This window comes from Pinus tabuliformis, chromosome X, assembly GCF_031772625.1.
Source record: "Pinus tabuliformis cultivar Carrire ecotype Pingquan chromosome X, CPIR1, whole genome shotgun sequence".
NCBI classification, from domain to species: domain Eukaryota; kingdom Viridiplantae; phylum Streptophyta; class Pinopsida; order Pinales; family Pinaceae; genus Pinus; species Pinus tabuliformis.
This window is the reverse complement of record NC_142308.1, coordinates 841977119-841985890: the sequence shown is the minus strand read 5'-3', so window position 1 is coordinate 841985890 and position 8772 is coordinate 841977119. Positions and strand designations below refer to the sequence as shown.

The 8772-nt window shown below is 37.2% G+C and overlaps 1 long non-coding RNA gene across 3 annotated transcripts; it reads left to right on the top strand.

The window, feature by feature from the left end:
* The first annotated feature begins 1845 nt into the window (after nucleotides 1-1845).
* Nucleotides 1846-3809, top strand: LOC149142374 (uncharacterized). Of its 3 annotated transcripts, none has more exons than XR_016264095.1 (3): nucleotides 1846-2394; nucleotides 2542-2734; nucleotides 3066-3809. It is a non-coding gene; the product is annotated as an uncharacterized LOC149142374 (long non-coding RNA). The 3 variants fall into 3 exon arrangements; XR_016264093.1 differs by having other exon boundaries at nucleotides 1858-2394; nucleotides 2600-2734; XR_016264094.1 differs by having other exon boundaries at nucleotides 1863-2394; nucleotides 2600-2734; nucleotides 3294-3809.
* The last annotated feature ends 4963 nt before the right edge of the window (nucleotides 3810-8772 follow it).

The following is an 8772-nucleotide window of genomic DNA, read 5'->3' as shown; positions in this document are numbered from 1 at the left end:
TTCCTACGAACATCTTAATTGTCCACCATGATCCCCTCTTGTGAGAATTCAAACTTTCCTCAATCAATTGATTCTTATTGTCTTATTTTTACCAAGGAAGAAATATTATTTCTAGTAGGAAATCAAAGTATACATTGACTTAAGTCTCCAAGATTTTAGTATTTAAGACTCAAATAGCCACTCTCGTATAAAAAAGATTCTAATTACATACTTACAAAATTAGACTTAGATCATTCATGTAAGTTTCCCATACCATCAAATAAACTAGATATAGACTATTACATTTTTCCATCACTTGCAAATTAAACAAGAAAAAATAAGGTCGTAAAAACCAAACAAAAATTATCAACATACTTAAAACCATAGAGCCATGTAGGACTAAACCATTTTTTAAAATAGGAGGTTAGCATCATTGAATTGTCATGACAAAAATTAACTTTCTTCCAATGAGAGAGAATCTTTTAAAAGGGTTTCATCTTCTGTGTTGAATCCCTATAGGTGTGTGAAAAGGAAATGTAATCAAATACATTTTACCTCTAAAACTCTCTAAATAATTGGTCTCATTATATATTAGAAATATGGCATTTACTATTTGTTGAATCAATGGAAAACTTGGTGTCCCTTAGTATTTGAAGCTTCATGATTCCTTTATCTACAACTATTTTGAGAAGTAACCACATGGAAAGAAACCCAACCCTACTATCAATTCAAGGACTCATTCCATGTTTTAAAGAAACAATATGCATGGAAGAAATTTAAAGGATCACCCTAGCGCCACATTTACCTAGGGTTTTGTTCTAACACCTTGTAGATGGTTCCTAGCTGCTTAGAACTATGCCAGGGTAACAACAAACCTAATTTAGGCCCAAGTTGGCCGTTGAACTAGAGGGGTCTCCCTCAAATGTTACAAGGCTTACTTGTTGTTCATTATCACTCAACAACAACCTTAGAGTTTGATCACAGTGGCCAGATTTATGTGATGGAAAAATGGTGGACTAGGTTGAGAATAAGGATAGTAGAGAGGTGGGATAAAATAATAAAAATCTCAGATAGTCAAAGGAGAGTCCATTGGGCATGGAGTCTTGAACGATAGAGCACAAAGTTGATACGCGAAAGATGGTGGAACTTAAACATTTATCGAATATCTATGATATTTGTTATTGAAGAAAACACATCAGAATATCATTCTAATGGTTAAATAGCATAGCACAATTTCGTCATATGAAATCAAGGCAACAACCAATAGATGCAGAGGGATAATACAAACAACCTATTCATATTAAAATTCTCAATTTTAGATATAACATTGTTGGAAAAATTAAAGGAAATTGATCCTCAACTTGGACTTGGCCTTGGCCTATCTGGTGTTCCATATAACTCTAATTAATGATAAGGTAAAACAAGGGAAAAAAATATTAATCTTTAAAAAAATCTTAACACAAAAAATAATGAAAAAAGCTAGGTTATTTTTATTCCAAATCATGAATCAAAAGAAAAACCCTCTAGATCTGAAAAATTTACAAAATACAAAGGCTAATTGAGCTTACAAAAAATACACAGCCCATAGATTTCTTGTCTACTCTTCAAACCCAAAAATCCCCATTCTCCGATTTCTTTATTCTTTTCCTCTGCATTGAATTATGAAACAAATTTTTAAAACTAGATATGGGTCTGAAACCTATAGTTATATGTTATCTCAATTATCTAATGCATAGAGAAAACTCTTGCCACCTATTCTAACCAGTTATCCTTTTATTATATTGTTTAGGATTATACCTTTCATTAAACTTACGAGAAAGAACATGGATCAAGATACTACAATATTTAGATAAATTATGCCATGTCCCACCATTTGGAACGATGTAGGCGCAACGCTAAAGTGGTTTCAATTACATATTCACCACTAATTACACCGAACTTGTTAGGCCGATAGGCCTTCCTTTGAAAGGGACTTTCGTCGTCCCTTTGTCCCTCAAGCTGACACGTGGCCGCTGGATTCCGCAAGGCAAAACCAGGGGGTTTTCAGTCTCCTGTGACAGGTAGAGCGGGACGAGCGGAACAGTTTCAGTCTCCTGTGACAGGTAGAGCGGGACGAGCGGAACAGTTCTGAGGGAGTGGCGTTCCGCAAGGCAAAACCAGGGGGTTTTCAGTCTCGTGTGACGGGTAGAGCGGGACGAGCGGAACAGTTCTGAGGGAGTGGCGTTGTGCATATTAATGTTGTGCGAGGGAATGGCGGCGTCGTCTAACTGTTCTGGGGTTCCTTTGGATGTTAGAGCAGTCTGTGATTCACGGTTTGTTTTCCAGTTTGTTCGACAGCCTGCCGCCCTGAAGACAGTCCTCACATTTTGCAAGCGCAAGCAAAAGTTCATCAGCCCATTTTTACCTGTGACAGAGGTGATCGCTAGCTATTTTTGTGTTCATTTTCTTTCCATTCATTCTATCCATCGGTCTGTTGAATGCAAGTATTGCTGTTGCGTCTTTTTTTGGTTATCGGTCTGTTGAATGCAAGTATTGTTGCTGCGTCTTTTTTTGGTTATGAAGAGAGGCGGCTTTCTCCACTACAGCTAGGGTTTTGACCCCTGGTGCCAACTCGCTGCAGGTAGCTTTCATCATGTCGTCAATTTTTACCCTAAATCCCTGACGCCCTGAAGACAGTCCTCACATTTTGCAAGCGCAAGGATCATCAGCCTATTTTTACCTGCAAGTTTAGCCGTGACAGAGGTGATCGCTCCAGGCAAGTTTGTTCATGGCTTCTTTCTTAGTCTTTGGATGTTTATTTATATATGAAAATTTTTTGTTCCACAATAATGTCTTAACCACCTATCTTCTCTGTGGTTATAGACTGTTATCTTATTCAAACTCTCCGCAATACTAGATTAGTACAAGCCTTTTTTTTAGCCTCCATGAAACATACACAATTGCATATGTTCCCTCTTCTACGAAAGGGTGCAGTTGGAAAGCCATGTCCTGAGGCATGAATGCGTAGCTTTATCCCCAAACGTTGAATGCTTATAAATTCAAGGTCATGATTACGGAAAAACTAATAGGAATTTTCATTATCCCAGACCAGACATTAATTACAGAAGGGCGGGGAGCCTTTATAACTGATTAGAGAATTGTTGGGCGAAGTATAAGCAGGGAGCTTGCATTGACCAGAGCTTTGTGGGTGAAAGGATTTACACGGAGAGTGTGATAAAGTACATTCAGTTAGTGTTACCAGGAATCTGCAAAAATGTGTTGTTGCACTATTTGTAAGGTGTGTTCATGCCTTATTTTTCTGGCTGTTCTGATAGGTCTCTTGTTTGGTTTCGGTGTCTTCAAACGAGCGTTCCACCATGCAGAGCAATGCCTTCATGACTGCAGTGGCAAATATGAGGTAGCACTGGCTCCTAATGGAAGACCCTTTCTGAGACATCCATGATGCGTTGATAGCCTCACGGCTCAGAGATTTGCTCTGTATTTCAGTTTACAGTGTTGGATGCTTAGGTGTATATATATGTTAATAAAGTAAGAAGAGTACATCAGCTGAGACATCCCCATGATGGTTGAAAAAGATTGCCTTGCAGTTTATAGGGTTTGTTGATGGCCTGATGCATCTTCTCCTCCACAAGCTACGTGGGTATTGCTAAATCATTCTTTTTAGTCATTTTTTGGGTATTCGTAGGACCATAAGAGCGGATCCATGGCTATATAGCTGGTTCACTTCCATGGATCAGTATATGAATTTTTCTGTTATGTAACATGCTATTCAGTATTTGGGTTGTTTACTGACTATGATTTTTCAAGAAGTATGATAAATTTCGTGAAGATGTCCATCAGTATGTCTTATTTGCTTATTTTGGACTTTCATGGCAAATGCAATGGTTGATTTTGAGCATATGCGTTGTAAACATGTTGGGATGAGCTATATGATTCTAAATTCTTCAGACTGAATTCCTGTGTAATATTAGGAGCCAATAGCATATATCGAAGTCAAGAGTCAAGACAGGCATTCTTCTTCATCATTTGACGCCATCAATACCCAAAGAATATAGTTGATGCATTATAATATTGCTTAGGACGTTTTCCTTAAATCCACGGTTTCTGTTGTTTCGTTGACTCATGGCATGTTCTTTCATATATGTCTCTGTTGGAACTTGCAATCTGCAATTTGATAAATGCCTATGAATTCGATTTTGAGTATGATTAAAACAAACTTGCAAACCGGGGATCTATTTGGTTGTGGAGTTCTTATACCATAGGAGGGTTTTCTCCACCTGAAATCTGTCTATTACTATCTGCATTCTCTATTTCTGTGTTCAATTTCTTTTCATTCATTCTATCCATCGGTCTGTTGAATGCAAGTATTGCTGCTCCGTCTTTTTTGGTTATGAAGAGAGGCGGCTTTCTCCACTACAGCCCAGATGGCAAGATTCCTTCTACATTAAACAACAAAACCATGTCAGCATTTTACCCTTCCATCACATACACAAACTTGAGTTTTATATCATTTGGATGTTCAGCTTTCAAAGCTGCTCCAGACACACACAATGGGTTGCACACTGCTATTACTCTGTTTTCTAAAACTCTCAATTACTTAGTTACACAGACTTACAAGCAGAATAGCTCCTGTTCATCACTCAGCTATACAACAGATTCCATGTACATGGGTTTGTTTTCGATTGCATGTGAAAATTCACAGGTTTATTGATATTCTGTCTGTATTCTTAAAATTTCCATAGGATTAAAAAATTTAGAAAAATTGGCCTATTACCCTACACCTTTGACTGAGTTCAGTCATTACGAATCTGCAAGGCATCATAATGCCCAAATCCATGATACAAAACACTAACCAGATTTCCCTTCCCATAATCTTGACCATACTCTGCAATGGCAATGAGGCCATCAGCATCCCTCTCATGCACATACACAGTTATTGGCATCCTGTATCCATCCAGAGATAAAATCATTAACTTCAGTTAATAGCAATTTGTAACCGATGTAATACCTACTGCAGTGTTCTAACACTTGTCTCCCTCAGCAAAACAAAATAATTCATTGTTGCACAGACCAAAATCTACCCTTTAATGTCTATTGCTACACATCCCATTTATGTTCGATAGGCAAGAACTGAATATACGATGCAATGCCCATCATAATGCTTTCATATTTATGTCAATGTCTTAAATCTGAAAACTAATTTGAAAAAAGGGTCCTATAGGAAAGCCGGCTAAGAAATCCAGCGGAAACTCCCAACTCCCTTCCCAGAGAGCAGAGCGTCTATCAGGATTCGATCATGCAGATTTTTTTCCTATTGAATAGGCTCGTTTTGACAGACGATACAACAGCACTAAACGTGAATAATACACCCCATCATAGTTCCAACTACTACTTAAACCCCAATTGCTCATATAATTTCATATAAAATCAAACATATTAGATCGCCAATTGCACAACATATTTCATTTGATATGAAAATTGTTAAGCAAAATCCCCAATTCCTGCAAGCTTCCATATAAGATCAAAACAATTGTTGAATGAAACAAACTGCATATTTACAGAAAGCTTATGCTAAAACATAAACAAATGAATATAGTATTGACCGAAATAATTGTTTGAACATTACAGGATCTGCACAAGCCAGTACCACTGTTTATAGTTCATCACTTAAGTTAATTGCTCAACGCCATGATTAGTGTGAAATGGATGTTATTGTTAAGATGCTATGCTAAAAGAGCTCACTTTCTTTAGTGTTGCAACCACAAGTGGAGCTCCTGGAGAATTTGTAATAGCAAATTTGTCATGCATAAATTTGCTATCCACACTGGATTCATCTTTTGGAACAATCTTCTAGCAATTGCAGCTTTTTAGCCCATTCTGGCCCTTGTAACACACATGTCGCTGTTTTTTACTTGCCGGAAGTTCCAGATGACAGAAAATTTACCAACAGTGCCAAGTACATGGCACTCCTGCCTTCCTCTCTCAGTAACCTGCAGTGATGAAGAGAATATATGTCAGAAATTAGTACACTTGAAGAGCTAATAAAGGTTATATTCCAGCCCAACGGTCCTGTAAGGTTCAATTGCTACATGTTATGAAGTTGAAGTCTTTTTTGTGTACCGTATCCCTTCATAGACAATTGCTAACTTTAAATACATTATTATTTGTTTATAGTGGTGATATTCAAGAAGCATATGGCCAAATTTTCCTGTTTCTGTAAGGCATCCTTTAAATATCAAGGTTTCCTTCGAAAAAAATATCTTTCCCCTCTTCTTCAATTAACAAAGGCCACGCAACCTCCTCTTCTCATCAAGAATGTGCAATATTTATGTCTTCATCAAATCACACAAGCATCTGTCGGAAGCATACTATTCTTCAGAGATGTAGTTGTGTTCTGCCTTGGCTGGACTGTATCTAGGGTTTCATTCAGTCATCATTTAAAGATGCATTAGTCTCTCGGAGACTGTCGAAATCCAGGATCTCTTCTCCAACTGGGATGTATGCTCAATACTTGCCCATACCTTTGCCATATCTTTTTTAATGTTTTGGGTTTGCTTCCTTCACCCACATGTGCTTGTTCTTGCATGTTTTGATGTTTTTTTGGCATTCTGATGGGGTTCATTTTCACTTCCCTGTGCCAATCATTCTCAGGATGCTATCTATTTCTTTAGGTGGTTGATTACCTCCTCAAAGCACTTCACTAATACAAACTACCCCTGCTTCATGTTGGATGATATCCTTCCTGTCCACACACACAATAAAAACATAATTCTAAAAATGCAAAATGCGGTAGATAAGATGATAATTTTTTTAACAGAAATCTAAATCTAGGTTTTAAATCTCCTCAAGGAAATAAAAGTTCACACCTCATTTGGGTTCATTGTTTCAATATTGCTTCTATGGACCCTTCTAAAGCATCAAGTGCTTCAATCAAAGTGTTGCCAGGCAATGCTTGCTCTTCCATCTTCAAAATCCTTAATCTCTTCTTTATAGCCTCTACCCTTTTGCATACTTGTCATCACATACCCCCTAAAGTGAATAATCTACCTTCCCCTTCTTCATCAACAAAAAACACTCTGCTTCGTCATCCTCTGCAACAAGGCTTTGGTTTCAAGTGGGATTCTGTCCTTTTCATCTTAAGCTCTATTCAGAGTTCTGGCTACCTCTGTACATTTCACCTCTGGCTCATTTTGACTACAAGTTCCTCCGGATTTTCAGGTTTCCTTTCGGATTTATTGCATTGGGAGACTTAAATTTGTAGTGGCAAACCTTCATATAAGTTGGGTCAGGTTTTCAGCATTTTCAAGCCTATTCTCCTTTGTCTGAGCACATCAATTCTGAGATTGTCCTGTATATTTATAATGAAGAGGTCAAGCGAAACTTTCAGGTGCACAAATCATGATCATCAAATTTCTTCACAGAATGATACTATTATGAGGATTCTGCCCCATTTGAATCAAAGGGTGATGCAGTTGGAAATGGAATGTGCTTTCCTATGAAGCACACAGTAAAGTCAGAATGATATTTCAGGTGCTTCCAATCACATAAACTTGCACTCTGCAGAGATTGGAGAAATCAGGGAAGAAGACACTGCGTGGCAGCTCCTTGAAGCCATGAAAATAGGAGATTTGGAACCAGTGCACTCTACCCAAGAAATGGGAGAAGCTGACAGCTATAACATCTTTTATTTTTCTAATGTATCTCAAAGTTTTACTAATACTAGCAAGCTATTACAGGATTTATACTTGTGTGAACTGTTGGAAATCTTTGTTAGTAGTCTTTTGTAAGCTGGGAATTTTAGACATGGAGCTCGAATGCCTAGCTTATCTGGAATTTCAAAGAACAATGTACTTCTGCTGTTTAGCTCTCCTACAGCATCTTTTTGATTAATACGAAAGTTTCCTAATTTTGGTTTAAGAAAGAAGAAGGCAACTCTGCTCTGAACAAATTTGTTGCCTCTGACACTAACAATGATGCAACAGCAGTTGTGAAGACCTTGTCAGAGAACTGGTTATCCTTCCTTAAGCAACATTGGTTGGCGATATTTCTCTTTTGAAAGGATATACGCAGATTACATAATTGATTTCGTAAGCCCAAATACAAGGCCTAATTGCTTTTACAATAATTTGAATCTACAATTTCTGGAGTAGTTTTTGGCTGTTCTGAGCTTATCTCTGTTTGTAATTTCATGACTAAGCGTTACTGCTGTCTACAGATACTTGTATGGTGTGATGTTAATAATTATTGCAGACAAGTTGGTTATACTACCAATTGCATTCCTTATTTAACAAGATTTCCCAACATACTTTGAAAAATACAATACATGAATTTAAAATCGTTTCAAAATTTAAATAACGTTAATGTTTTAGTTGTAGTGTCAACTAGTAATGTAAGTGATTTCTTTTAATATTTGCAAATCACAAATTTCGCCACTTTTCATTTACCATGTACAACGTTGTAATTTACTTTTTACTTAAAAAAAAACGTGTTGCCAATAATCTTTTCAATCTATTGACCTTTAAGTATGAACGCATTCTACACTTACTATATTGATATGAATGCTTTGGTTTTGGTTTTGTTCTTTTAATATCAAATGTACTCGTACATGATGCTCAACGTGGTTATTGCCTTCCTCACTACTCAACTTATATATATGCTTGACTATCTATAGAACTCTATTCCTTTTACTATTCCTATCGGCCTTCTTTGTACCTTTTGGGACAATTGCTAGTTATTTAAGGAAAGGATCTCCACCCACCTTCGCCCTCTGTGGAGAGCCTATGAGAAACTGCC